The sequence below is a fragment of the Bombus vosnesenskii genome, unplaced genomic scaffold, assembly GCF_011952255.1.
Source record: "Bombus vosnesenskii isolate JDL3184/JDL3185 unplaced genomic scaffold, Bvos_JDL3184-5_v1.1 scf7180000014816, whole genome shotgun sequence".
NCBI classification, from domain to species: Eukaryota; Metazoa; Arthropoda; class Insecta; order Hymenoptera; family Apidae; genus Bombus; species Bombus vosnesenskii.
In genome coordinates, this window is record NW_022883662.1 from 230,182 (window position 1) to 244,558 (window position 14,377).

General features: G+C 32.0%; 1 protein-coding gene across 1 annotated transcript in view; it reads right to left on the reverse strand.

Moving 5' to 3' along the window:
• LOC117240599 (paired box protein Pax-6-like) overlaps positions 1 to 14,377 on the reverse strand; it is a 148,817-nt gene that overhangs the window by 110,402 nt on the left and 24,038 nt on the right.

A 14,377-nucleotide genomic window follows, 5' to 3' on the forward strand; every position in this document is an offset into this window, starting at 1 on the left:
TTTCTTAGTTGTTCGCTGATAGAAAAAATAAGAAACATCAAATATATATAAACAGGTATAACTAGGAATATAGGTAACAAAATTTAGAATTTCTGCTAACTCCACTACTAAGTACACAATATTCCAAAGAGTATTATTTACTTTCGTGAACATTTCTTACAAGAAAACGACATATATAAATAGTAGCAAAGTAGATACATAAAAAAAATCGTGTTTGCAACATTGTCATCCTTTTCTGCCTTTCAACCTTTGATCAATGTGATTTCTGAACGGCAAATATACAAATAGTTTTCGTCAATTCTACAAATAAGCATGAAAGTCCAACCTTCCTTTAACCACCAGTCCTTCAAAAGCGACAAAGTATCATCTCAAGAAGGATTAGAAATACGAAGCAACGAGTCTCCACAGAGACCAAGCGATTTGTCCTCGTTACCAAAATACGAAAAATATGGGTCAGGCAAGAGCAAAGTACATTCGGTGAGATTAGTCGAGTCGTCAGGACCTGAAGAGGCTCTGGGAGCAGGTGTGCGGGTGGAATGGTTATTATTGTGCTCGTAGAACGGTCCAGAACTTTCAGAACGTGAAGTGGAGGACCACTCGAGAGTCCTTTTCAGAAAAAATGTTTTCACCACTCCTGTGTTCCTGTGTGTCTGTACAAGTTCAAGCGCGCGAAACGAAAGGAAAAGAGGGGAAAAAGACGAGAAGGGAGGAGCGAACAGTGGTGCACAAATGAACCTTTCAGAAAATTAAATGGAAAATCCGAACGCGACGTCATTATCGTCCTATTAAGTCACATTCACTAACGATCCACGCATTTCGCGTCTATTCCTCACGCAGCGTCGTCATTTTCATTTGGAGAGAAAAACAAACAACTGCACTCCAACAGAGGTTTTTTTTTATGAATTTTTGTTTTGTTTTATATGGTATATATAAGGAGAAATGAGCTTATGTGCACTTTGATCACATACGGGAGAATGTAAACGTTCGTTTAATAAACGTTTTGCTGAAGATTATTTAACGATTCTCCTGCAGAACATCGTTGACGAGATATACATGAAATTACGAGGCACCAATGAATTTCTTGAATGTTTCTTGATAATAAAACAGCGAGCCGTAAATGCAAATCTAACGTAAATAATTAAAATAAAGTAAGTACATGCGCAATTATATACTCAAACCACCAAACATCAATTTAGCGTTAACGCGTGGGTAGGAATAATTGCTCATCATTTAATCAGACTACTTTTTTTTTAATGGAAAATTGTCGGGTGAATCATACACCAACTTTTTAAGAGAAAATTAAAATGATTTATTGGTTGATACTAAATCCGACGTTGTGCGTCGCATGTGGTTTATGTATAACGGTGCAACCTTTCACTTCATCAAATTAGCAATATTTTTAAATGATTGATTCAAATTATTAAATTAATTTCAATACATTTTAATCCCTGGTGGCAACTAAAGCAGTTAGTTTACAACACAGCAGTAGATAACATTGAGATACTCCTGCAACGTATTATTGAGAGTCGTCAACAAATGTGGATAATAGTAAGCAACTCTGAACGAGTCAAAACTGAATGATATCTGCACGCTTCTATTCGAGTCGAAACGAAGGTGATTACTTCAAGTAATTTCTGTAGGCAGATAAACAATTGATACAATACAAAAACAGCTATACCGGAAACAAAATCGTACTGGACATACGTTTATCTGAACGTTTTTTTTATTTTAGTGTGTCGAATCTACCAGTGAAGTTATGCTATATATATAAAATTTCTACATATTGCATTAGTTTACAAAAATACTACGTACATATTTCTTATCATTTTGTGGCGGAGAATTGTTTTCGAACAGGTTTGTACTGTGAAACGTCAAGTTGCTGTAGTGATCTTGTTAGGGGGATGAAAAATTGACAAGCAACGTACGGCAGTTATATCAGCCACGGGTAAAGAGTTCTAAACGAAGTGTTCTACTCATGGTTTTGTTGAAGATGATTTATTGAGTTTCAGTTTCAGTTGAAATAGAGAGATACACGAGGTATCTATAAAAGCAGATATCAGAAGTGTTTGTTGAAGAGAATATTTTGAGACGGCTTAAAGTTTTTATTGTTCTGTAGATACTGAAAATGAGAACGAGTGAAACTTGTGACAAGTGGATAAAAATTCCAATTTACCCAACAGAGACCTATCAATTGATTCTGAAATATATTTTTAAATTTTAGGTTTTTGAATATATTGCATTTAACGATAACATTTATTTCCTTTCGGATAGATATCTTACAATTGCTGAATGTGTTTTATTTATAATCACTTGCCAAAACTATATTGATATATTACACTATATTTATGAATTATCCCACGTTAACAATCTCTAATAATTAAATTGAATTACGATATGTCTAAGAGTACTCCAAATTACGTAAAAAAATTTGTTTTTCTTGTATGACATGTGCCAATCAATAACAAAATATAACTTTCTTAAATTCTATTTCCTTTATTCATAATTTAGAAGCTTTCTGGGAAACAGACACATAAAACAAAATGATGAATTGAATAAATTGCTACTTTTTAAATAGTAATTATGATGAAATTATCTTAAAGAGCTTTGTTCTATTTATATTTGCGAAATTAATAAAAATTTCATATATATATCATATTACTAAATAATACTAAAATACTAAAATATATGCTCGATACGTATACATATATATATTTACCATAAAACTGTAAAAACTTTCTTCAGAAAAATTTACAATTAAAAATTAAATTATCAATCAAGGATTAAAGTAAAATCTTTTTTTAGAAATCTTTACGATAAAGATGAAATTAATAATCGAATTATTAAATTTTATTAACTATATAGTGAAATGATACCTGCAAAAATTTACTTTTGTGCTAATGTAATGTTTTTGTATGATTTTTTGTAAAACCTATATTTAATGCACTAGAATTTTGAATGGTTATCGAGTTTTACTATCTGTACTCTGTATTCATTTTGATAATGAAATAATTTTTTTTTTTAGTAATAAAATTATGTACAAAATATTATTTCTATAATATCGTAAATTTCTCTATAAAATCTTCAGAGTTTTATATAGATATCCAATTTTATTACCTATGCAATAGATATAATAAAATTTTGCAGTATGAGATAATACTTAAAAGGTTTTCTTTCAGGAAGCTCCTCGGCTAAACATTTAAATTAATAACTAACAATTAAAGTAGTTCTTCTGTGTATCCCGATATATCGTCAACAACTATAGGTACTATAGCATATTAAAGACATTTGTTTTTTTTATCCAAAAACTACACGGACCTCTGTTGCAAGGGCAAATCTGTGATCCACGGGGAAAATACAATGAGAATCCGATGTAATCTCCGGAAATGTTTAGGGGAAAATTAGGCCGACAGTTGTCGACGTACCCATGGATACTATTGCCCCCTCTGAAGCAGTTTGTCAAAATATTTATTCAGTTCGGTATTCGTCGTTTTTTTCTTTCTCCTCTCGATTCTATTAGATCCATCAGAAAGTCCTGTTGCTTTTTTCTCTTGTCTTCATCGCGCATAATACGTTTTCCTACACTTTTTCTTATTTTTATTGACATTATTTCTTAAATTATTTATGTAATTATCATATAATTCATCAGCATATAATGTAAGCATCATATAATTATTCAATTTATTTAATTATCAAATTCAGTCTTATAGACCACTTATCATAAATGGACTTATTTAGAATGATTTCTTATACACATTTGATTGTTGATGAATGATGAATAGATTGTGGATTTTTATACATTTATGGGAAACTTTAAACTATATGCAGAAATGCATTGGGTACATATAATACACTCATAAATACATAACACAGTAAACATATAGTACTACTTATAATATATAGGTATAAAAATATGTACATATAAATATGTGTGCGTAAATAGCCGTAGTCTACTAATGAAGTAAGTGTGATGATATTGCACATATCACCTATTCTAAAATATTATTTCATAAATTTAGTGATCCATAATCGAACATCTAAATATCGCTCTTATTTTTAATGATATTAGAAATTTTGTCGGACAATTTCTATTTCATTTCTATTTTATTTAAATACATATGTAACAACGATTAGATTATCCATTTACTTACTAACCAACGTACTAAATATATTGCAACCTCCTTACAGCCGACGAAAAATACCATAAGATGCATGTGGTACAGCAGAAAATATCAACTCGTTTATATTTGTATTATTCAAATTTCAATTGCATTAGATTGCTATATATTATATCACAAAAACGTCGTTCGTGTACAAATTACGCTCGATGTCTAAGTAACGTACTTACAGGTTAGTGGAATTATATATACACAGCAAGCTATCATTTTCGTAGGATACAATCGTTACAATTACTGATGTTATATAATTAGAAATGGAAATAAACTATATATTAGTGGTATTTTTAAATTTGTGCTGCTTTCGAGAAAGTTGCGGTATATTTATTTTGCTGTTTAATAAATAAGTAGATAATCTAACCGTTATTGCGTACGTGTCTAAATGAAATATAGATGAAATAGAAATTATTTCATACTTTTTAGCGCTTTTCGAAGTTGGTAATAACTTTCTGACAAAAAATCTTTTATTTTAGATTTTGTAGTGAAGCGATCGATATTACAGAACTAGGATAAAATAGTTTTCATTATTATTAATAAGTAATTCTCTTCTATTTATTTATCGTTTATTTCAATTCTTCATTCTTATTAATGGAAAAAATGTATGAGTTGTCCCGGCCTTCAAACAAATAAGAAATAAGTCAGCTGTGTTCTGCAACTGATATTATGCTGTGAACAGTGATAGAGAAGAATATTTCTATAACTTAATAGTGTGTCATATATCATTTTGCAACGAAAGTGAATTTATGTCCGAAAAGGAATTCGGAGAACAATATTTCCTGCGACGAAAACACGAGTTGAAGCCTATAGTGAGGGAATTTCAAGGTGCTCACTCAAGCTATTGCTTTGAAACCATCTCGATATCAATCCAACAGTTACAAAGCAATCACCGAACATACATAAATAAAATTGTTAAACAACAAATTGTTTGCAACAACAATAGTTAACAGTGAACAAATGGGAGAAGTTTTGCAAAGAAGGTCCGACACAGCTAGAGGATGCAGAAGGTTCCATTCCGATAATTTAATCCAATCCTCAACAATCGAACATACATATAAATTGGATTTTTGCAAAAAATATAGTGTACAAAAAACAAATGCAAAAAGGTTTTGTAACTGGACCAACGGGAGAACATGCCCCACAAGTTACAAAAGAAATTATCTTGATTGGTCAAGCCGTTTTGGAGAAATCGACGAACATATATGAAATATATGATCGGTGCAAAAATAAAAGTTTTTTGAAAAAAAATAGTTTACGATGACCGAATTGACAAAGTTTTTTAACAGGATCAATCGGAGAATATGCTTCACAAGATACAAAAAGAATCATCCCGATTGGTTTAGCCACTTCAGAGAAATCGGTGAATATACATGAAAAAGAAAATATGCGTGTCGAATTGAGGTACATATCTTCCTCCTTCTCCGAAGTTGGTATAACGAAATATGACATAATTTCATTTTATACTGCTCTTTCGTCAGAAACAACGTCTAATAGACCATCACAATCCCACCCACACATTTCTCGCTTTTTATTTTTAATTAATTTCAGTAGTATATACATTATCGTAACATCACCTCAGAATTTAATTATTTCATCAATGTTCAAGATTGTCAAATTAAACAATTCTACAAAAAAATACCTTTATGAAATTTTTTGTGAAGATCAAACACAGTTCTTCTATGATATAATTACAGATACATTTACAGCAATTGTGTAATATGTAGAATATTTTCTTGAAATAAATTGATGCATACTGAACAGAAATTAAAGGTACTATAATATTCTTTCGTTTCTCTAGAAGGAATAAACATGTACAAGGATCATTTTTATCGCGTGCCCTCCGATAATTAACACTCAAATAATGTCACTTTGTTATAATTGACTATAACAATTCATGGAAAATTCTTAAAAAGGAAATTTAGTTTATTAATTATTGTATATTATTTTCATAATGATTAATTTGTTTATTATTTACTATTATCATTATTATCTTGTTGCGCATACTCCGTGATAGAATGAATAATAAATAAAATGAAATTGGATTAAAGATTCCAAAATTAGATGTACTCCAACTCTAAATTGTTATTATGCCTAATGGCCCAATAATAGCACACCTAAAACTTAATATTGTAAATCGTCAATTTAGATATTTCTAATAATAAGGAAAAAGAAGTTACAAAGAATGAATTTAACTCGGCAGATTTGGAAAACTCGTCTCAACGATTAAAGCTAACTCTCACGCTACGCCGTCGCCAACTAGCGTTCACAGGCGAACAAAAGCGACGGCGACACGTCGTCGTCGCGGTATCTTTTCATACTGCCGCTATTTTCTCGGAAACACCCTCCTCGCGACAGTTTCGTAAGGGCGCGGTTTACGTCACATTTTTTGTTCGTGCTATTAGTCATACAGCACGTGCTATAGTCGTGGAATGACGCTCTCGTATTAACAAAAAAAGCAAGATTTTGCACAAAAAAATTAAGAAGGATCCCCGAAAAAAGCGTTGAAATAAAAGAATAAAATATTTTGATTATATTTATTATTGATATTATACTGTTGAAATATTTATGTAAATTTATACTTTACAGACTACTTTATTACTTATACCTCATTTATAGGAAGAAAAGTTTTTACTTTCGTATTTATAATAGATTTTCTAAATACACATAGGTTTTGATTGGTGTTTAGAGATTAATTGTAGGTTTATACATACATATATCGCTTAGTTGCATTAATTAAGTGAGAAGCTGATTGGATTAGAAAGTAAGAAATTGGAAGTTAAAGACTGAGTAAAGAAATAAGTATTAGGTCATTTATAAAAAATAGGTGTAAGCCTAGCCAAGTATTAGAAAATTACTAAAATATATAAGAATTATTACGTCTTCTTATAGTATTACGAGATACTTACTGCAAACGTACAGTATGCATATAAGCGTGTAATAGATGTTAAATATCGGGAGTTATTAATATAATGAATAATTGACTATTTAAATACTTTTGTCATCTTTACGAAATGTATCCTGCAATAATAATATTTTTCTTTATGTTCGTATCTGTTTTAAAATTTATCAGCGTGTTTTACATTCTCCGTGATAGAGGCCAGTAACAAAATAAAATTAACAAATTTCTAATTCTAAATTTTTGATTCCCAATGATACCAGTTGAGAGTAAAATACGTTTAATATTCATTCCATGAAAATGTTTCTATTTTTGCATTAACAAAGCAAAAATATACGACAGACAGAGAAGGGAATGGAGAAGTGCATTAGCGTGGAAGCTCATTAACGCGGCGAAAGAAAAGAACGAGTGGCCCGACGACCCTCGCCATTGTCAAGACGTGAAGCTATTGCGATGGGAATTTCATGGATTCTTCACGGGGCCGTCGTGATCGTTTCACTGATTTAACACAGAAAAGTGGACGAAGGGAGCCGAAGACGTAACGCAATTGGGTGTTCCTTTTAACGCTGCCCTTTCACCCGATTTATTGTGTCGCGAATCCTCTCAGAAATTATCCACGCAATCGATAGTAAATCAAATTAATTCAACGCGTCCTTATTAAATAAACACTATGTGCGTTTATAGTTACTCGCAAATTTAAGATTAACTTTCTGTTTTTGGTACTAGAGCTACAAAATGAGACAAAATAATTCACATCAGACTTTTGTCTTTGCAATTACCAAAAACATACAATTGTTGTTTGCTATATTAATATATATTTTTATTGAGATATAAACGTGGTTACCAGGCTTAAGATGTTTGAGCATGTATGGAAAAAAGTTTGAAAATGCAAGAATGCACAGAATGTAAATATATATAAAATATTTAAAGTATAATAGTTGTTATGATATTTAATATTGGATGAAACAGATCATTGTTTAGGTTCCATTTTTTTAGTTGTATTTGTGAAAATATGAATCTACATAAACACCCACAGCCTAGTGATTACATATACAATTACTCACGAAAATACTCGAATACTTACAGAAACTTTGCATGAATATTTTGAGTTGATGCAAAATTAATACGAATATTGGAGTTTCGTCGATAAAGTACTGTATTCGTAAAATACACTATTTGGTTTAATTAATAATGTAGTTGCCATTATTGTTTACAACTTGCTGTCATCTGTCAATAACTTTAAAAATACCTTCTCGATAAAAATTGATAGATTTAGAGGCAAAAGAGGTATCAACAGCACGTTTCATTTCGTCAACATTACTAAATCCTTTACCATTGAGAAAAATTTACAATGATTGAATTAGAATGAAGTGTGGTAGACGCGTCGTAATATTTCATCCAAGCTACTGTAATTTTTGTTACGTCCTCGTGGCTACATGTAGCTGAGCATTGGCTATATGGTTGCGATATGGTATGGTTGCGATAATCGGGTGCCGTAAAACAAAGCCGAGCATTTTTCTTCGATTGCTGTGTTTAATTTGTTCAACTATTGATAATAGTGCTGCTGAAAGTAGTGCTGCTGACAGGTCAAGTGCTAACAACATGTTGAAAAGACTCGTATAACATATACTTACAATACCAATTCATAACATTGCACTTGTACATGTAAGATAATTCAAACATCTTTTCCACTCTAATATGTACTATACATGGTATGATAATTTCATAAAACTGCATTTTGCACGCACGAGTTGCCCTCAAATCAGCATCAACCAACCACTTCCTCGTAACAGCTCGCGTTCTATTCCATATTGCTATATTCCAAAGTATCGAAGAATGGCTGTGCGTCGCATACTCGTTTCCGCTATTGCGGCTGCAGTAGAGATTCCACAGGCTTTAGAATACAGCGTGATTCCACCAAAACATTCTAGTAAGTACAAGGTCCCGTTTTGCCTGTTCTCGAAGCCAGCACAAGAAAGCAGAGCCATAGATTTTACGGCTATCTATCTATCGAGCTATTTCGTACGTGTACTGGGTACAGCGGTGAATTTTCTCGAGTTGTACTCTCTTGCTGTCTGTGTTGGACCAGAAATTCCTTCGGGTCACCCCTGGCCTCCCATCTTTTTCAGCCTGGACCAAGGCAGCCGCCGAAATGTGCCAGCCACCCGTTTCTGTTTGAAGAGGGAATTTTACAGTCGAATACATCTGATGCAAGACGTACAGTTCTACGTCCGACTATCTTCTGCCACCGGCAGGCGTCTTCCGTTTCGGTGTTGGCTTCCATGGATGGATGAGTTTTTAGACGTAGATGGTTCATTGGTAGAAGAACTATTCTTTGTCATTTTACGAATATGACGATTAATACTTAATTGGTGCTATCAGGGAAATTTAAAGTAAAGACTATATATTGGAAAGTATCCGTCAAATTTTGTTATTTTATTAATAAAATTTTATCTATGTAATAGGTAAAACGTATGAGAATACAACGAACGAATAAATATGCAATTGGATAAAAATTTATCTGGCTAGGAATTGGATATCATTAGGAATTACATTAAGAATAATAATAAGTTACTCAACTAAATAATATCTGACGAATGCTTTGGTGTTGTCTTCAACGGATCCTGGAATGGGTTTTTGGAATAAATGAGATGATCAGTGAGGAGAGAATTAATTTTTAAGATTTTTAAGAGAAACGTTGATCGATATTTAATCATTCTGAAATTTGCACGAGAAAAATTGAAATTAGACAAGGATAATGGCTATTTAAGTCAAATTACAAACTAAATAGGTAATTTGCCTCGTAATTTGACAAATTCGGTTATGAACAATTTTTAAGCGATCTACATTTAAAAAGAAATTATTTAGCTCGTTATTAGTAACATAATAAACAGTAAAATATATTATATACCTACATTAACGCATTATTTCCTCATTCTTTCATTATTACATTGAAGACTAATGGCATATCATAATATATGCATAACCTGCATTTTTAACATAAAATAATTGATGAAACAACGATCTTACATGTATGTATCTTAAATTGTATCTCGTTTCTTGGAATTAGTGCGAAATAAGTAGATACCATTTAACGTTTAACTACTTTTTGAACAATTTCCTGTAAATTTCTTTCGAAACTGATATTAAATGACGTTCAAAAGTATTAAGCTATTAATTATTAAACGAATGCTACTTTTTCTATTTACTTCAACATTTACTTCAACCTATCATGTCTTCGATATTGAATTTAATGGGTAATGAGAATCATTTAATATTTAGTCACTAAGTTTTCAAAAATTCCTTTGAATTTTCTTATTTTTCTAATAACATTAACTACCGTGTAAAAGAATCTGTTTACCAAGAACGAGTCTGTTTATATTTACTTCAATACGAAAATTAAATATTCTATTAAACATTGAACAATGCACGTAAGTTTCAATACACCAAGATAAACAGAAGGAAAAGGAAAAGATGAAAAGAGAGTACGAATCGACGAGCAGAAGGCTGGCTGTTTAAAATGCCAGGCAGTCGTGTAAAACAGATAGAGGGCTTCTTTGATACCTCAGCCATATTTCTTGCAGCGTCCTCGAGGGGTGGCAACCTCTCCTTGTGTCATTCAATTAATTCGTAACTGCCCCCACATAAAAATACCGACACCCTTTTTCTTTTCTTCCTTCTTAAGGAGAAAGGGGTGCGGTAGCTATGTGGAATTCCGCGTTCAAAGCTCACTTCTTTTTCCAGGGACCTTTACAGGGTAGGATAGCTTCCTTTGCTCCGCTCTTTCTGCTACTTTGTCTTGTTCTGTTACTTCTTCTGATACTTCTTTGTCTCTGTTTTCGTTCCTTCTTTTTTTTCTTTCTTTTACTTCGTTTAACAGTTAGAAGAGTCGTTCGTGGAACGATGGTAGTAGCGTGTTTGCACAGGGAACAGTTACTGCTCTCGTTTCTTAGTCGAGACGAAGAAGAAGCGGGGCTCCTTTTGTACGTCGACGCTTCGCTGCAAAGGGAACTCTCACTGCAGAGGAAACGTTCGCCTCGTTTTCAGCTGCTTCCCAGCAATACTTCGACATTACGATTACGTTACGAGAATTATTAACGATTTCCATCAAAAATCTTTTAACCATTTTTCTTCACTTTATCGAGAAATCATATTGAATGTGCGTAAAATTGACACATTCTAAGGTGGAAACGTTTACGGTGGCTTTAGGTAAGCACGTATTAGGTTGTCCGAATAGTGTCTTTCTTTCGCAAAGGTGTTTTTTTACAACAGTGCACCTTCATACAAACGTGACACCAAGTCTGTGAAATGTCGCGGTGTTTATCTCAACAGAACAAAATAGATCGTACGTAATTCGACAAAATAGTATAAAACAAAAAACGTTGCGCGTCTATTATTTTCTCATAAAACGAAAGAAACATTTCTGACAACCTAATATAATGTACAAGTTACGGAAAATCATTAGAAAATTATTAAGTTTTAAGTACAACTATTAAGTAATTGTCATTTCATTTTAAATAATATGATATTCGAATAGTAATCTCATCAAATTGGAGTAATAAAATTTATATTAAATATCGCTTTAAGTGTACGACTTTGAAAATATATTGTAACTTACAAAAATTGAAGCATGTGAAAAATCAAATTATCCACATTTTTAAGTATCATTACTTCATTTATGCTAATATATAACTTCGAATAATAATGCGAGTTGCTGTATACGCTATTATTCCTGAGCGGAACCCATTTCACGCGCTTGCTGCGCGATTGACAATCCAGGAACCTTAACCCTTTCTCTACGGCACACGTACCGCGAGTATACGAATTGGTAACAGTATCCATGATTCATTAGATGGATGTCTACTATAGTCGACATTCGTATTCACAGGATCACGCATGGCATGACCATAGTTAGCGTTAGGAATGAAAGGGTTAAAGAATCGTTCGATCTACGGATTCGGAGTTACGCATTCGGGCAAACGCCTGTCAATGCGTCACGATGTCGACAAATCATTCTTCCGTGGCACCCCTGCCGATCCTCGTAAAGGATCACGATGCATAGTGGCAGTTAAAGGAGAAGAAAGATAGAACACGCGAAATAAGAATATGAAGAAATCGTTATGTTTCCTGTTTCCTCCTCTTTCTCTCTTATATCTTAACCGACAAACGAGCGATGGAGGCGAAAAGGAGAGTGGGTCGAGGCATTGATCGTTTCTGAATTCTGAAGGATAGTAAGGCGGCGTGTCTTTTATTCTGTCCGATTCCGCTTCGTCGCGGGTACGCGTGAACAAAAACGATTTGACTATATGTATTATGTTAAACTTGTCCTATGTTAGCCCGTTAATGCGTGATATTTTCTAAAACTGTATTATATGTGCACCATGCATGATATATTTTATAATTAAAATATGTATTTTTTATAATTAATGTAATGATATTATTGAAAAATGTTTTAAATAGAAGTTGAATGATTTCAAGGGACATGAATTGACATAATTAGCTCTTTTGTAGGAGAACGCGTAAAGGACGCATGAAAGACAAGGTTTGTTTTTTTCAAGTAGAATTATATATATTTATTAACACATATTGATTCTTCGGAATATTCTACGGCAAGACGTATTAACGTATAATATAATTTTTAATTAAAAAGTGAGATATTTCATATAAAAATCTGAAATATCTCACGAATTATTGATTTTTTTGACATTGTACCGTAATGTTTTATTACGCAGAATGTTTCAAAGGGTCGGTCCATAATAAGAAATATACAATTCGCGTAAAGGACACAAGTATTTTGTTTGTACGAAATTGAACAAATGTACATTGTAAATACAAAACTTCTGTTGCTTTCTGTAATAGATCGATTCTTCGAAATATCCTGTCTAACAAAGCATTAAAGTGCAATGTCAACCAAATCGTGAGATATTTCAGATTTTTAAATTAAGTATTATATCTGTGTATTATTGTAAACAAGTCATATTCTTTAACACATCTTTAATGGAATATTTTATAGCAAGAGCGGGATTCAATCATAATAATTTTTATAATAGACACTAATCCATCCAATGACCAATAGTTAGACTGTATTTGGCACATTATTCAAACAAACTAGCTAAAAACTAAACTTTTATATTTAAAAATCTATGAGGTATTTTTTGCATTAATATTTCAAAAATGAAACACATATGTACTTTTAAGCTAAACTTGTGTAAAGGTATTTTTTGTATAATGTAATATTTTTAAAGTCAGAATAACAAAGAAAGCAACTTTATAAGTTTATAATTTTACAAGACACAGAAAGTTTGTCCATATTGTTCACTAGGTGAACAATTGCCATTCTTCAAACAATAAAATATACATAAATGAAACCCAGAACAAAAATTCTATGGCTTGGCATTGGAAAATAGTATCAAACTCTACAAAAAGAATCTATGTCACAAAAAAAAGAAAGAATGGAAATTGAAAAACCTTCTAAAGAATTTATGATAAAAACAATCTCATAAAATATATTTTCAAATGTCTTTGCATGAATTTCATAATTTCATACCTACTTTACTGTACAATCTTGTGGTATTTCATTTTATCCTTTTCATTCATGGAAGTGAAGAATGTGTAAAGTTGACGTAAAATTAGGAGCTTGTTAGCAGAGCTGCTAACATTGTGAACCATTAGCAAATTAATGACAGAATTTATGGAGTCTCGGTTTCGTGAACTACACGAGGACTTGTCAAACTTTCGAAACTCTCACCCAGAAATTAGAACCAAGTCCTCGTCGTTACTCTCAGAGTTCCTTCACGCGGGCTACCTATACTTGTATGATCCTAAAAACTTGATTAAATCCGATAGCATTTCCCCGCGAACACCTTATTCGTTACAACTATCTCATTTGACAGCTGAGTTACAAAAGAATTGACTATTTAGTCGTAATAATAAGTTTTTTCAGACTACTCGGCACAATAAATCACTAATTAATATTATTTAGTGCATTTATAAATTGTATTACAGGTATTTATTACTAGTGCATCTTACAAGCGTTTATAGGTGATTATTGTATATTTCATTAAATTAACTAAACTTGTGTATTAAACTAATTAACTAAACAAAGTGTTTCCAAGATGCAAACATAATAGGTAGATGTAGTTACTGTGGAAATACATTTTACAACTGAAATTGATACTTTCTATTATATGATTTCGTGTAGCATGTTGTATCATTTTGTTTCTTTCTTTCGATTGAAAAACGAAGAATTTCTAATAGTAAGAAATAACAGCGAATGAAAGTTAATAAAATTGCTATTAGATTTTTATTTAAA